This window comes from Salvelinus sp. IW2-2015, unplaced genomic scaffold (genome assembly GCF_002910315.2).
Source record: "Salvelinus sp. IW2-2015 unplaced genomic scaffold, ASM291031v2 Un_scaffold3514, whole genome shotgun sequence".
Taxonomy (NCBI): Eukaryota; Metazoa; Chordata; class Actinopteri; order Salmoniformes; family Salmonidae; genus Salvelinus; species Salvelinus sp. IW2-2015.
Window position 1 is genome coordinate 131369 of NW_019944794.1, and position 18014 is coordinate 149382.

An 18014-nucleotide genomic window follows, 5' to 3' on the forward strand; every position below is an offset into this window, starting at 1 on the left:
TGGAGAGAGAAACTGATGGGAGGAGAAAGAGAGATACTGGACAGAGAGTGTGACTGATGGGAGGAAAAAGAGAGAGACTGATGCGAGAAAGAGAGAGAGACTGGAGAGAGGGAGACTGATGGGAAGATAAAGAGAGAGAGACTGGCGAGAGAGACTGGAGAGAGGGAGACTGATGGGAAGATAAAGAGAGAGAGACTGGAGAGAGAGACTGGAGAGAGGGAAGCTGATGGGAAGATAAAGAGAGAGAGACTGGAGAGAGAGACTGGAGAGAGGGAAACTGATGGCAGGAGAAATAGAGAGAGACTGGAGAGAGAGACTGGAGAGAGGGAAACTGACGGCAGGAGAAATAGAGAGAGACTGGAGAGAGAGACTGGAGAGAGGGAGTCTGATGGGAAGATAAAKAGAGAGAGAGACTGGAGAGAGAGACTGGAGAGAGGGAAACTGATGGCAGGAGAAATAGAGAGAGATAGACAATGTGTGTTAGAAAGAGAGCGAAAAGAGGAAGTATCCTCCCCAGCACACCAGATTAACATCCACATTAACCTGCTGGTGGATCTAATTGTTGGTAAATTGAATGCAGGTCTCAGTGAGGAGGCAGGAAGAGGATCAATATATTGATCAAGACCGTTGCTCGGTTTCCACTGCTGCTAATCCTGCAAACCTACCAGAGCTCCTGAAGTGCCCTATTGAATATGTGAATCATCTAGCTGCAGTGCTTAAGCATAATTCATGTAATGCAGTGGGCCTTGTGTCTGAATTAATTCATGAAATTGCCCCAGTTATTTCAGAAGATCACTAGTCCGTTCTAAGTTTTTCTCATCGTGGTAAATTCAGTTGCAGTGGCCGTTAACTACTGCTGCCTTGTGCTATAGAACATTGTAACCATGTCTCTGTGTTGACCTGGAGGGCTTTGTCTCTGTGTTGACCTGGAGGGCTTTGTCTCTGTGTTGACCTGGAGGACTTTGTCTCTGTGTTGACCTGGAGGGCTTTGTCTCTGTGTTGACCTGGAGGGAGGGCTTTGTCTCTGTGTTGACCTGGAGGAGGCATTGTCTCTGTTTTGACCTGCGAGGGCTTGTCTCGTGTGTTGACCTGAGGAGAGCGTTTTCTCTGTGTTGACCCTGGAGGGCCTTTGTTCCTCTGTGTTGACCTGGAGGGCTTTGTCTACTGTGTTTGACCTGGAGGGAAGCTTTGTCTCTGGTGTTGACCTGAGGGCTTGTCTCTGTGTTGACCTGGAGGGCTTTTGTCTCTTGTTGACCTGGAGGCTTTGTCTCTGTGTTAGACCTGAGGCCTTGTCTCTTGTTGACCTGGAGAGCTTTGGTCTCTGTGTTGACCTGAGGCTTTTCTCTGTGTTGACCTGGAGAGGGCTTTTGTGCTCTGTGTTGACCTGGAGGAGGGCTTTGTTCTCTGTGTGGACCTGGAGGGCTTTGGTCTCTGTGTTGACCCTGGTAGAGCTTGTCTCTGTGTGACACTGGAGGGAGAGCTTTGTCTCTGTGTTGACCTTGGAGGGCTTGTGTCTCTTGTGTTACCTGGAGGGCTTTGTCTCTGTGTTACCTGGAGGGAGAGCTTGTCTCTGTGTTGACGCTGAGGACCTGTTGTCTCTGTGTTACCTGGAGGGGCTTTGTCTCTGTTTGACCTGGAGGGCTTTGCTCTCTGTTGTTGACCGTGAGGGCCTTGTCTCTGTGTGACCTGGAGAGCTTTGTCTCTTGTGTGACCTGTGAGGCTTGTCTCTGTGTGTGACCTGGAGAGCTTTGGCTCTGTTGTCTGACCTTGATGGCCTTGTTCTCTGTGTTGACCTGGAGAAGCTTTGTCTTCTGTGTTGACCTGGAGAGGGACTGTTGTCTCTGTGTTGACCTGGAGGGCTTGGTCTCTGTGTTGACCTGGAGGCGGCTTGGTCTCCTGTGGTGACCTGGGAGGGCTTGTCTCTGTGTTGACTGAAGGGCTTTTGTCTCTGTGTTGGACCTGGAGGCCGTTTGTCGACTGTGTGACCTGGAGGAGACTTTGTCTCGGTGTTGACCTGGGAGGAGGCTTTGTCTCTGTTTTACGCTGGAGGAGGCTTGGTCTCTGGTGTTGACCTGGAGGAGAGCTTTTGTCTCTGTGTTGACCTGGAGGAGGCTTTGTCTCTGTGTGACCTGGAAAGGGGGGCATTTGTCTCTGTGTTGACCTGGAGGGAGGGCTTTGTCTCTGTGTTGACCTGAGGGAGGGCTTTGTCTCGTTGGTAACTACAGTTTTATATATAATATGTGGAGAGAACATTTAATAATAATAGAAATAATAATAAATCTTCTCTAAAGTTGATTAATGTTATAGTTCTTGGAAACATTCTTGCCCGGTTTTAGTAAGATGACACTTGTGGTTGAATTCAACATTTTTTAGACTCTATTGATTTATTTTACACAATGTTCAATGCAGTGTTTAAGAATAAAAAAAAATCAATTTTCATATTTAGTTAGTTTTTTTAAGCAGATTCGATTGTGTGTGCCATCAGATTTGTAATGTACGCTGTGCCACCGTTGGTACATTCCAGAAGTAGAATTTTAAAACCATTCCCACCATCACCTAACTATTTCTGCAGTGTCGTTAGTCCAGCATATCTACGCTGGTGTACTCGTGGTTACACGTTGAGACTTAGTTCTACTCCTATTACTCAAGTGAAACTGTATGGACTTCATACTTGGGCGTTGGCTGTAGATTCATCTAACCCGGTTACGCTGTGATCCAGAACTGCGGAGATTAGCTTCTACCTCCTGGTAGGTACTGCGTGGTGCTGGAATTAATACCACTGTGGAGACTCGTAGTTCTACCTCCAGCGTAGTTTTACTGCTGGGTAGGCAATTATAACCAACTAGTGGAGTACTTGTTAGAGTTGTCTACCTCCAGGAGTAGTTTACTGCCTGTGTGGAATATCACAACTGGGAGACTGTAGTTCTACCCCAGAGCTATAGTACTGGCTGGTGGAATATACACTGTGAGAGACTGTAGTCTACTCCAGAGTATAGTATTAGCTCTGCTGGTGGAATTACACTGTGTGAGACTGTAGTTCTACCTCCAGGAGGATAGTTTAGCTGCTGGTGGAATATACACTCGTAAATGAGACTGATTGTAGTTCTACCATCCAGGAGTATAGTTCTACTGCTGGTGTGAACTTACACTGTGGCGACTGTAGTTCTACCTCGGGAGTACACGGTGGATGTGCATACACTAGGGTGGATGCTATTTACTTGTATTACCTGTGGATTCTGTTGTAGACCGGGTACTGTAGTTCTACCTCCAGGGTAGTTACTGCGGTGGTGCGAATATACACTGGGGAGACTGAGCTCCTCGTGTTAGTTCTGCATGTGAACTCATACCTCCTGCGCTTTGAGATCTGTGTATGTTCATCTTGCGGAGTACTTTGGTGGAATATACACTGTTGGAGAACTGTAGAGTTCTACCTTCTAGGATAGTTTTACTGCTGGTGGAATATACACTGTGGATACTGTAGTTCTACTCCAGGTATTTACTACTGGTTGGAATTATTACACTGTGGAGGACTGTAGTCTACCTCCAGGTAGTTACTGCTGGTGAATATTACACTGTTGGAAGACTGTAGTTCTACACTCCAGGTAAGTTTACTGACTGTGGAATATACACTGTGGAGATCGTATTCTACCTCCAGGATAGTTTACTGCTGGTGGAATTATACACTGTGGAGACGGTAGTTCTACCTCCAGGTAGTTATTGCTGGTGTGAATATACACGTGGGAGACTGTAGTTCTACCTCCAGGTAGTTTATCTGCTCGTGTGGAATATACACTGTGGGGACTGTATCTACCTCCAGGTTAGTTTAATGCCTGGTGGAATATACACTGTGGAGACTGTAGTTCTCACGCTCCAAAGGTAGTTATAGCTTCGCTGTGGAATATACACTGTGGAGGCTTGTTAGTTTCTACCTCCATAGTTTACTGCTGGTGGAAATACACTGTGGAGACTGTTAATTCTACCTCCAGGTAGTTTATCTGCTGGAATATGACCACTTTGGAGACTGTAGTTCTACCTCCAGGTAGTTTACTGCTGGTGGAATATACACTGTGGAGACTGTAATTCTACCTTCAGGTAGTTTACTGCTGGAGGATCGAGCCTTGTGCTCCACAATGCCTGCCAAAGTGGGTTAAAATGTCAAATTGTCAAATACATTAAACACTTTTCAATATAAAGCGTTTTCAAACACGAGTATCAAGTCATATTTCATCATATTATCAGTAAATCCAACACATTTGCTCTCTATTATTAATTCCCTGGAATGACTTTACTTGTTTAAAATTTATTTTAGTTTTTTGAGTAGATTCAATATGTTTTTACAGTGTGCCTGTTTTCAATCTACTATAGAATAGAGAAGTATAGACTAGTATGGTGTTAAAGCCTCCTGGTCTGGCAGTAGGAAACATGGGAGTGCTACAGTGTGAACCTAGAGGGCTTTGTCTGTGTCTTTCCTCTATCTCAGACTATTCTTGTAAAATAAAGTGTTTTTATAAAAATAAAAAAAAGATTTCAGAACCAACGGCAAGAGCAAATCCTAAAAAACGAATCTCTTCCACCAGCCATGTGTGACTCATATTGTATTCATTTATTGTTCAGTATGAGGTTAGAGAAAAATCCCCAAATATGCATGGAGGCTTTGTGATATCGTAGCCTAGTCCCAAATCTGTTTGAGCTACGGCCATCTGTCCATGGAACACAAACAATTATGATGTATCAGCTCCTAACTAAATCCATTGTTCTCAATCATCGTCACTCTTACCTACGATGTCTGTCTGTCTGCCTGTATGTCTGTCCATGTCTCCCCTGTCTCTACCTGTCCTAGGGTCTCTTGTCTGTCTCTACTTGCCCTAGGGTCTCCTGTCTGTCTCTCCCTCTCTCTACCTGTCCTAGGGTCTCCTGTCTGTCTCTCCCTGTCTCTACCTGTCCTAGGGTCTCCTGTCTGTCTCTACCTGTCCTAGGGTCTCCTGTCTGTCTCTACCTGTCCTAGGGTCTCCTGTCTGTCTCTACCGGTCCTAGGGTCTCCTGTCTGTCTCTACCTGGCCTAGGGTCTCCTGTCTGTCTCTCCCTGTCTCTGTCTGTCCTAGGGTCTCCTGTCTGTTTCTACCTGCCTCTACCTGTCCTAGGGTCCCCTGTCTGTCTATGTCTGTCTCTCTGTCTGTCTCTCTGTCTCTACCATCCCTAGGGTCTCCTGTCTATCTCCTGTCTGTCTCTCTGTCTGTCTCTACCATCCCTAGTGTCTCCTGTCTGTCTGTCTCTCTGTCTGTCTCTCTGTCTGTCTGTCTGTCTCTACCACCCCTAGGGTCTCCTGTCTGCCTCGCTGTCTGTCTCTACTGGTCTGTCTCTCTGTCTGTCTCTCTGTCTGTATCTCTGTCAGTCTCTCTGTCTGTCTCTCTGTCTGTATCTCTGTCTGTCTCTCTGATCCTGTACCTCTCTGTCTGTCTCTCTGTCTGTCTCTCTGTCTGTCTCTGTCTGTCTTGTCTCTCTGTTCTGTCTCTTCTCTTTTTCTACTCTACCCCCTAGAGTCCCTGTCTGGTCCTCTCTGTCTGTCTCCACCTGTCTGTCTCTCTGTCTGTCTCTACCACCCCCTAGGGTGTCTCCTGTCTGTCTCTCTGTCTGTCTCCACCTGTCGTCTCTTCTTGTCTGTTTCTCTTCGGTCAAACCAAAGGATACAGATACACACCATCTGTCATCTCCACTCAGTTATTGAGAAGTAGCCCTCTAGATGAATAAAGTAGCCCTCTAGATGAATAAAGTGCCCTCTAGATGAATAAAGTAGCCCTCTAGATGAATAAAGTAGCCCTCTAGATAGAATAGACCAATAAGAGTAGCCTCCTAGTTGAATAAAGTAGCCCTCTAGATGAATAAAGTAGCCTCCTAGTTGAATAAAGTAGCCCTCAGATGAAAAAGTAGCCCTCTAGATAATAAAGTGCCCTCTAAGATGAATAAGTAGCCTCCTATGTTGAATAAAGTAGCCCTCTAAGATGAATAAAGTAGCCCTCTAGATGAATAAAGTAGCCTCCTAGTTGAATAAAGTAGCCCTCTAGATGAATAAAGTAGCCCTCTAGATGAATAATAGGCCTCCTAGTTGAATAAAGTAGCCCTCTAGATGAATAAAAGTAGCCCTCTAGATGAATAAAAGTAGCCTCCTAGATGAATAAAGTAGCCTCTAAGATGAATAAAGTAGCCTCTAGATGAAAAAGTAGCCTCCTAGATGAATAAAGTAAGCCTCTAGATGAATAAGAGTAGCCCTCTAAGATGAATAAAGAGCCTCTAGATGAAATAAAGTAGCCTCCTAGTTGAATAAAGTAGCCCTCTAGATGAAAAAAGTGGCTGAGCCTGGATTAATCTACGTTGGAGTTGTAGCTTCTCTCCCCGTTCCATCTTTTTAGTCAACATGGTAATGGGAGGGATGTATTGCTGGTACTTGAGGGATGTATTGCTGGTAGTGGGGATGTCTTGTTTGGTAGTGGAGGGATGTATTGTTGGTAGTGGAGGGATGTATTTGGTAGTGGAGGGATGTAATTGAATGGTAGTGGAGGGATGTATTAGGTAGTGGAGGGATGTATTGATGGTAGGAGGGATTGTATTGATGGTAGTGGGAGGGATGTATTGCTGGTAGTGGAGGGATGTATTGATGGTAATGGAGGATGGTATTGATGGTAGTGAGGGATGTATTGCTGGTAGTGGAGGGATGTATTTGATGGGTGTGAGGGCATGTATTGGCTGGTATGGAGGATGTTTGATGGTAGTGGAGGGATGTATTAATGGTTAGTGGAGGATTATTGATGGTAGTGGAGGATGTATTGCTGGTAGTGGAGGGATGTATTGAATGTATGGAGGACTGTATTTGGTAGTGGAGGGATGTATTGATGGTAGTGGAGGGATGTATTGCTGGTATGGGGGGGATGTATTGCTGGTAGTGGGGGGGATGTATTGCTGGTAGTGGAGGGATGTATTGCTGGTAGTGGGGGGGGTGTAATTGCTGGTTAGTGGAGGGATGTATTGATGGTAGTGGAGGGATGTATTGTTGGTAGTGGAGGATGTATGTGCTGGTAGTGGAGGGAATGTAATTGCTGGTAGTGCGAGGATGTATTGTATGGGGATAGTGGTAGTGGATGTATTGATGGTTGAGTGGACGGATGTATGTTGGGATGGACGTGATGGTATGGCTGGAGTGGGGATGTATTGGATGGTAGTGGGAGGGATGTATTGTGGCGTAGTGGAGGGATGTTTGATGGTAGAGGGATGTATGATGGTAGTGGAGGGATGTATTGCTGTAGTGGAGGGATGTATTGATGTAGAGTGGAGGGATGTATTGCTGGTAGTAAAGGGATGTATTGCTGAACAATGCACCTAGTGTATTTGTACGTGTGTTTCTGCAGCCAGTCCCAGTTTGGTCCTATTGAAATCTGCATAAAAATAGCTTTTAAAACAATGTAGCTAGCTAGTATTTTGTATTTTTGTGTTATTATCGATCCCCGGTAGCTGCTGCCAAGGCGACACCTACTCTTTCCTAGGATCCAGCAACATAAGACAGTTAACGTACAGTTGGTAAAATACTACATGACATTACATTTTCGTAAATACCATACCCTGAACACATGTAGCGTGTTCCCTCAGGCCACCACCACACCACGCATATTTACAATACAAGCATCCATGTACGCTAGTGCTATTACAAAAGATGTTTTCAGTAGACATTCCGTAGCAATCAGATGCTTTCTCAATTAAAATATTAGGCGTGTGTGTATGTTCCCATTTAATACCACCAAAGCAAAGTACTCATTATATTACACCAATTCTAGGTAACTTTCAGAAATGGAATGCCTGTCTATCATTTACAGCAGACGGAGCATGCGTCCCTTAGGTTTCATTAATACCTCATACACGTTTCATTAATAATTATTCCGTTTTCACGACCCTGACTTTTTCCACATGTTGCTACAAATAATGCCTGATTCTAAAATTGATTAAATTGATTTTTTTACTCATCCATCCATCCATCCATCTAGCCCCCTGCCCCCCTCCCTGCCTGACTTCCATCAATCCATCAATCCATCAATCCAGCCTACTTAACTGCCTACCTGCCTGCCTACCTGCCTGCCTGCCTACCTACCTACTACCTACCTACCTACCACCTACCTACCTACCTACCTACCTACCTACCTACCCTACCGTACCTACCCTACCTACCTACCTACCTACCTACCTGTCTGTCTGCCTGTCTGTCTGTCTGCCTGTCTGTCTGCCAGACACACACACAAAACATGAACACAGGAAAGCATGCACGCATGCACCACACACACACGAACACACAAACACACACACGAACACACAAACACACATTAACATAAGAAGAAATCAGGCCCCGCTCAGTCTCAGTGAAAGGGTTCCTCAGCCGTGTGACACAGATCATTTATCAGACTCCACTCTGCCTCAACCTGTCTTTAATAAAACTCACAGATTATTTACAGGTGGATTCTTTCAAAAGAGACATTCCGGTGTTTATCATCAGACCGTGAGGCTTTCTAAGACTCTGGCACATTTATCATCATCCACGATGGATACTACAGCTGGTCCGGGTCCATCGGGCCCCACCGGCCTTCGGTCCTCAAGGGGTTTGCGAAATCACTTGAGGCGAAGAACTTGGGACCTCCTGCACCAGCTGTTGTCATTTGCAGCTCTATGGTAGAAAACATCATGGTTCCTGGGGAACAAAACCCTGTACTATCCTGGAGCACGAGTACAGGACATTGCAAGGCTGCTTCCTACCGTTCTACAACAGATACCACCATGGCCTATTTATTGCCTTAACTTACCTCATTTGCACTCACTGTATATAGTCTTTTTGTTTTCTTTTGTTCTACTAGTATTTTATTGACTGTATGTTTTGTTTATTCCATGTGTAACTCTGTGTTGTTGTATGCGTCGAATTGCTTTGCTTTATCTTGGCCAGGTTGCAGTTGCAAATAAGAACTTGTTCTCAACTAGCCTACCTGGTTAAATAAAGGTCAAATTAGTAAATAAATAAATAAAGTGATGAGCTTTTGAGGGCACTATGGTGTTGAACGCTGACCTGTAGTCAATGCATAGAATTCTCATGTAGGTGTTCCTTAYGTCCAGGTGTGAAAGGGCAGTATGGAGTGCAATAGAGATTGCATCACCTCTGGATCTGTTGGGGCGATATGCAAATTGGAGTGGGTCTAGGGTTTCTGGGATAATGGTGTTGATGTTAGCCATGACCAGCCTTTCAAAGCATTTCATGGCTACAGACTTTAGTGCTACTGGTCGGTAGTCATTTAGGCAGGTTACCTTAGTGTTCTTGGGCACAGGGACTATAGTGGTCTGCTTGAAACATGTTGGTATTACAGACTCTGACAGGGAGAGGTTGAAAATGTCAGTGAAGACACCTGGCAGTTGGTCAGCACATGCTCGGAGTACACGTCCTGGTAATCCGTCTGGCCTTGTGGCCTTGTGAACATTGACCTGTTTAAAGGTCTTACTCACATCTGCTGCGGAGTGTGTGATCACACAGTCGTCTGGAACAGCTGATGCTCTCATGCATGTTTCAGTGTTACTTGCCTGGAAGCGAGCATAGAAGTTATTTAGCTCGTCTGGTAGGCTYGTGTCATTGGCCAGCTCTCGGCTGTGCTTCCCTTGTAGTCTGTAATATTTTGCAAGCCCTGCCACATCCGACGAGCGTCGGAGCCGGTGCAGTATGATTCGATCTTAGTCCTGTATTGATGATTAGCCTGTTTGGTGGTTCGTCGGAGGGTATAGCGATATTTTTCATAAGCATCCGGGTTAGAGTAACTCTTCTTGAAAGCGGCTGCTCTACCCTTTAGCTCAGTCCAAATGTTGCCTGTAATCCATGGCTTCTGCCATGGTTGGGGTATGTACGTACAGTCACTGTGGAGACGACGTCCTCGATGCACTTATTGGTAAAGCCAGTGACTGATGTGGTGTACTCCTCAATGCCATCAGAAGAATCCCGAACATGTTCCAGTCTGTGATAGCARAACAGTCCTGTAGTTTAGCATCTGCTTCATCTGACCACATTTATATACCGAGTCACTGGTGCTTCCTGCTTTAATTTTTGCTTGAAAACAGGAATCGGGAGGATAGAATTATGGTCAGATTTGCCAAATGGAGGTTGAAGGAGAGCTTTGCACGTGTCTCTGTGTGTGGAGTAAAGGTGATCTAGAATTGTTTTCCCTCTGGTTTTACATTTAACATGCTGATAGAAATTAAGCAAAACTGTTAAAATCTAACTGCACTGTCCGATTTACAGTAACTATTACTGCGAAAGCATGCCATGCGATTGTTTGAGGACGACGCTCCACATCATCACATTTTTTCCACCGGCACAGGTTTCATACATTGTCATTTAACGTTTAAATATTCACTTACTTTTTGAAAATCTTCCTCTGATTTGTCATCCGAAGGGTCCCAGCTATAACATGTAGTATCGTTTTGTTAGATAAAATATTTTTTTATATCTCAAAAAGTCTGTTTAGTTGGCGCCATCGATTTGAGTAATGCAGAGAAAGGAATCTGAAAACATGCAGAGAAAGGAATCTGAAAATCTACCCCTAAACTTTGTTTCAACAAGTAAAAATACATTTCTATTTAATCCTCAGATACCCTAAAATGTAATCAAACTATGTTATAACTATAATATTTCATACGGAAAGAAGTATGTTCAATAGGAAACCGGTTTTAACAGGTGCACAACTTTGTCATTACGCGCGATGACACGGATTTTGAGGTGTGTGTCCACATAGAAAAACACTTATTTCTTATTCTTTTTTGAAGTTACAAGCCTGATACTTTGAACGTAGACTGCTGACACCCTGTGGAAGCCATAGGAATTGCATCAGGGAGCAATTTTACAATATGACCTTTGTCTTGCATTTCTAAGAGGATGGTCTCTCCAAAAAAAACAAAATTCCAGTTGGCTTTTCTCTACCATATCTATAGTTGTATATTCTCCTACATTATTTTAACATTTCCACAAACTTCAAAGTGTTTTCTATCAAATGGTACCAACTATATGCATATCCTGGCTTCAGTGCCTGAGCAACAGGCAGTTTACTTTGGGCACGTCATTCAGGCAGGAAATGGAGAAAAAAGGGGGCCTATCCCTAAGAAGTTTTAATAATATGCATGTCAATCTCTCATGACTCAAAGTAGAGGAGAGATTGACTTTATCGCTACTTGTAATAAATATTGACATGCTGAATGCACGGAGCTGTCTGTTTAAACTACTAGCACACAGCTCAGACACCCCATGCATAACCCACAAGCCACCAGAGATCTCTTCACATTCTCAAAGTGAAGAACAGACTATGGGAGGCGCACAGTACTACAAACAGCCTTGACTACATGAAACTCTATTCGACATCAGGTAACTGATGCAGGCAGTAAAATTAGATAAAAACTGACAAAAATACACCTTATGGAACAGAAGAGACAAAACACACACAGGCACAGACACACATAGACATGAAAGACATGCAMTCTACACACACGTACACATGGATGTTGTATTGTAGAYATGTGATAGTGGAGTAGTGGCCTGAGGGAACACACTAAATATATTAGGTAAAGTGTTATGAAATGTAATGTMWTGCAATATTTTTTATTGTATATAACTTCCTTACTGTTGCTGGACCCCAGGAAGAGTAGCTGCTGCCTTGGCAGGAACTAATGGGGATCCATAATAAACCCCAGGAAGAGTAGCTGTCTTGGCAGGAACGAATGGGGATCCATAATAAACCCCAGGAAGAGTAGCTGCTGCCTTGTCAGGAACTAATGGGGATCCATAATAAACCCCAGGAAGAGTAGCTGCTGCCTTGGCAGGAACTAATGAATGTAGGAAAGAAAATGATGTGAATATACTGTATGTCTGTCATGTATGACGTCTGGTCTAAAAGATAACTACTGCAGAGTAAAACATCTTCCCTCCTTGTATTTTATTTAGCATTCCTTCATCTCTCCCATTGTGGCAGCTTTACATGAGTCCACTAATACAGTGGTTACAGCCAGTAGACATTACTGGTATCGTTCCTGCTTTACATGAGTCCACTAATACAGTGGTTACAGCAGTAGACATAACTGGTATCGTTCCTGCTTTACATGAGTCCACTAATACAGTGGTTACAGCCAGTAGACATTACTGTATCGTTCCTGCTTTACCATGAGTCCACTAATACAGTGGTTACAGCCAGTAGACATTACTGGTATCGTTCCTGCTTACATGAGTCCACTAATACAGTGGTTACAGCAGTAGACATTACTGGTATCGTTCCTGCTTTACATGAGTCCACTAATACAGTGGTTACAGCCGGTAGAACATTACTGGTATCGTTCCTGCTTTACATGAGTCCACTAATACAGTGGTTACAGCCAGTAGACATTACTGGTATCGTTCCTGCTTTACATGAGTCCACTAATACAGTGGTTACAGCCAGTAGACATTACTGGTATCGTTCCTGCTTTACATGAGTCCACTAATATCAGTGGTTACAGCCAGTAGACATTACTGGTATCGTTCCTGCTTTACATGAGTCCAACTAATACAGTGGTTACAGCAGTAGACATTAACTGGTATCGTTCCTGCTTTACATGAGTCCACTAATACAGTGGTTACAGCCGGTAGACATTACTGGTATCGTTCTGCTTTAATGAGTCCACTAATACAGTGGTTACAGCCAGTAGACATTACTGGTATCGTTCCTGCTTTACATGAGTCCACTAATACAGTGGTTACAGCCGTAGACATTACTGGTATCGTTTCCTGCTTTAACATGAGTCACTAATAACAGTGGTTACAGCCAGTAGACATTACTGGTATCGTTCCTGCTTTACATGAGTCCACTAATACAGTGGTTACAGCCAGTAGACATTACTGGTATCGTTCCCTGCTTTAATGAGTCCACTAATACAGTGGTTACAGCCAGTAGACATTACTGGTATCGTTCTGCTTTACATGAGTCCCCAATACAGTGGTTACAAGCCAGTAGCATTACTGGTATCGTTCCTGCTTTACAATGAGTCCACTAATACAGTGGTTACAGCAGTAGACATTACTGGTATCGTTCCTGCTTTTACTATGAGTCCACTAATACAGTGGTTCAGCCAGTAGAATTACTGGTTATCGTTCCCTGCTTTAACATTGAGTCCACTAATACAGTGGTTACAGCCAGTAGACATTACTGTATCGTTCTTGCTTTACATGATGTCCACTAATACGTTGGTTACAGCCAGTAGACATTACTGGTATCGTTCCTGCTTTACATGAGTCCACAATACAGTGGTTACAGCCGGTAGACATTACTGGTATCGTTCCTGCTTTACATGAGTCCACTAATACAGTGGTTACAGCGTAGACATTACTGGTATCGTTCCTGCTTTAACATGAGTCCACTAATACAGTGTTACAGCCAGTAGACATTACTGTATCGTTCCTGCTTTACATGAGTCCACTAATACATGGTTACAGCCGTAGACATTACTGGTATCGTTCCTGCTTTACATGAGTCCACTAATACAGTGGTTACAGCCGTAGACATTACTGGTATCGTTCCTGCTTTACATGAGTCCACTAATACAGTGGTTACAGCCAGTAGACATTACTTGTATCGTTCCTGCTTTACATGAGTCCACTAATACAGTGGTTACAGCCAGTAGACATTACTGGTATCGTTCCTGCTTTACATGAGTCCACTAATACAGTGGTTACAGCCAGTAGACATTACTGGTATCGTTCCTGCTTTAACATGAGTCCACTAATACAGTGGTAAAGCCGGTAGACATTACTGGTATCGTCCTGCTTTACATGAGTCCACTAATACAGTGGTTACAGCCGTAGACATTACTGGTATCGTTCCTGCTTTACATGAGTCCACTAATACAGTGGTTACAGCCAGTAGACATTACTGGTATCGTCCTGCTTTACATGAGTCCACTAATACAGTGGTTACAGCCGGTAGACATTACTGTATCGTTCCTGCTTTACATGAGTCCACTATACAGTGGTTACAGCCAGTAGACATTACTGGTATCGTTCCTGCTTTCATGAGTCCACTAATACAGTGGTTACAGCCATAGACATTACTGGTATCGTTCCTGCTTTACATGAGTCCACTAATACAGTGGTTACAGCCAGAAGACTTACTGGTATCGTTCCTGCTTTACATGAGTCCACTAATACAGTGGTTACAGCCAGTAGACATTACTGGTATGTTCCTGCTTTACATGAGTCCACTAATACAGTGGTTACAGCCGGTAGACATTACTGGTATCGTTCCTCTTTACATGAGTCCACTAATACAGTGGTTACAGCCAGTAGCATTACGGTATCGTTCTGATACATGAGTCCATATACAGTGTTCAGCCAGTAGACATTACTGGTATCGTTCTGCTTTACTGAGTCCACTAATACAGTGGTTACAGCCCAGTAGACATGTACTGGTATTCGTTCTTGCTTTACATGAGTCCACTAATACAGTGGTTTACAGCCCAGTAGACATTACTGGGTATCGTTCCTGCTTAACATGAGTCCACTAATACAGTGGTTTACAGCCAGTAGACATTACTGGTATCGTCTTGCTTTACATGAGTCCACTAATACAGTGGTTACAGCCAGTAGACATTACTGGTATCGTTCCTGCTTTACATGAGTCCACTAATACAGTGGTTACAGCCAGTAGACATTACTGGTATCGTTCCTGCTTTACATGAGTCCACTAATACAGTGGTTACCAGCCAGTAGACATTACTGGTATCGTCCTGCTTTAACTAGTCCACTAATACAGTGGTTACAGCAGTAGACATTACTGGTATCGTTCTTGCTTTCAATGAGTCCACTAATCAGTGGTTACAGCCGGTAGACATTACTGGTATCGTTCCTGCTTTTACATGAGTCCAACTATACAGTGGTTACAGCCGGTAGAGCAATTACTGGTAATCGTTCCTGCTTACATGAGTCCACTAATACAGTGGTTTAACAAAAAGGCCGGTAGAACATTTACTGGTAACTCGTTCCTGCTTTACATGAGTCACTAATAGCAGTGGTTACAGCCAGTAGACATTACTGGTATCGTTCCTGCTTTACATGAGTCCACTAATACAGTGGGTTACAGCCGGTAAGACATTACTGGTATCGTTCCCTGCTTTACATGAGTCCACTAATTACAAGTGCGTTACAAGCCGGTAAGACATTACTGGTATCGTCCTGCTTTACATGAAGTCCAACTAATACAGTGGTTACAGCGGTAGACATTACTGGTATCGTTTACTGCGCTTACATGAGTTCCACTAATACAGTGGTTACAGCGGAGACATTACTGGTATCGTTCCTGCTTTACATGAGTCCACTAATAACACGTGGTTACAGCCGCGTAGACATTACTGGTATCGTTCCTGCGCTTTTACATGAGTCCAACTAATACAGTGGTTACAGCCGTAGACATTACTGTATCGTTCCTGCTTTACATGAGTCCACCTAATACAGTGGTTACAGCCAGTAGACGTTATTGTGTATCGTTCCTGCTTTTTCATGAGTCACTAATACAGTGGTTACAGCCAGTAGACGATTACTGTATCGTTCTGCTTTACTGAGTCACTAAACAGTGGTTACAGCCAGTAGGACATTACTGGTATCGTTCATGCTTACATGAGTCCACTAATACAGTGTTAACAGCAGTAGACATTACTGGTATCGTTTCCTGCTTTAACATGAAGTCCCACTAATACAGTGGTTACAGCCGGTAGACATTACTGGTATCGTTCTGCCTTTAATGAGTCACTAAATTACAGTGGAGTTACAGCCGGTAGACATTACTGGTATCGTTCCTGCTTTCAATGAGTCCACTAATACAGTGGTTTACAGCCAGTAGGGACTTACTTATCGTTCGCTGGCTTTACATGAGTCCACTAATACAGGGTTACAGCCAGTAGACGTTTCTGGTATCGTTCCTGCTTTACATGAAGTCCACTAATACAAGTGGTACAGCCAGTAGACATTACTGGTATCGTTCCTGCTTTACATGAGTCCACTAATACAGTGGTTAACAGCCAGTAGACATTACTGGTTATCGTTCTGCTTTACATGGAGTCACTAATACAGTGGTTACAGCCAGTAGGACATTACTGGTATCGTTCCTGCTTTAAGCATGACGTCCACTAAATACAGTGGTTACAGCCAGTAGACATTACTGGTATCGTTCCTGCTTACATTGAGTCCACTAATAAGTGGTTACAGCCAGTAGACATTACAACATAATTGAAACCGGTCCCTTGAGAACAGGAGAGCCTGCTAATTGTCGCTGCTTTATATATAGAGAACAGAGAGCCTGCTACATTGTCGCCTGCCTTTATATATAGAGAACAGAGAGCCTGCTACATTGTCCCTGCTTTATATATAGAGAACACGAGAGCCTGCACATTATCGCTCGCTTTATATATAAGAACAGAGAAGCCTGCTACATTGTCGCTGCTTTATTATAATAGAGAACAGTAGAGCCTGCCTACATTGTCCTTTGCTTTATATATAGAGACAGAGAGCCTGCTAAATTATCGCTGCTTTATATATTAGGAACAGAGACTGCTTAACCATTGTCGCTGCTTTATATATAAGAGAACAGAGAGCCTGCTACATCTGTCGCTGCTTTATATATAGGAACAGAGAGCCTGCTACATTCGTCCCTGCTTTATATATAGAGAACAGAGGCCTGCTACATTATCGCATGCTTTATATATAGAGAACAGAGAGCCTGCTACATTGTCGCCTGCTTTATTATAGAGAACAGAGATCCTGAATACATTGGTCCCCTGCTTTATATATAGAGAACAAGAGCCTGCTACATTATCGCTCTTTATTATATGAGAAACAGAGAGCCTGCTACATTGTCCGTGCTTTATAATATAGGAGAACAGAAGAGCCTGCTACATTGTCCCTGCTTTAATATATAGAGAAACAGAGAGCCTGCTAAATTTCGCTGCTTTTATATATAGAGAACAGAGAGAGCCTGCTACATTGTCGCTGCTTATATATAGAGAACAAGAGAGCCTGCTACATTGTCGCTTGCTTTATATATAGAGAACAGAGAGCCTGCTACATTGTCGCCCTGCTTTATATATAGAGAACAGAGAGCCTGCCTACATTATCGCTGCTTTATATATAGAGAACAGAAGAGCCTTGCTACATATCGCTGCTTTAATATAGAGAACAGAGAGCCTGCTACATTATCGCTGCGTTTATATATAGAGAACAGAAGAGCCTGCTACATTATCGCTGCTTTATATACTAGAACAGAGAGCCTGCTACAATTATCGCTGCTTTATATATTAGAGAACAGAGAGCCTGCTTACATTATCGCTGCTTTATTATAAGAGAACAGCAGAGCCTTGCTACATTATCGCGCTTTATATATAGAGAAACAGAGAGCCTGCTACAATTATCGGCTGCTTATATTATAGAGAACAGAGAGCCTCTAACATTTCCCTGCTTTATATATAGAGAACAGAGAGCTGCTACATTGTCCCTGCTTTATAATATAGAGAACAGAAGCCTGCTACATTGTCCGCTGCTTTATATATAGAGACAGAGAGCCTGCTACATATGTGTGCTGCTTTATATATAGAGAACAGAGAGCCTGCTACATGTGTCCCTGCTTTTATATATAGAGAAACAGAGAGCCTGCTACATTGTCCTGCTTTTATATATAGAGAACAGAGAGCCTGCCTGGACATTTCCCTGCTTTATATATAGAGAAAAGAGAGCCTGCTACATTATCGGCTGCTTATTTATATATAGAGAAACAGAGCGCCTGGCTACATTATTCCTGCTTCCTTTATATATGAGAACAAGAGACTTGCTATTTTATCCTATTATTTCTGTATAGAGAACAAGAGAGGCTACATTTTCCCTGGTTCTTTTCTCTACAAAGAACAGGAGAGAGATACATTTTCCCTGGTTCTTTCTCTACCAA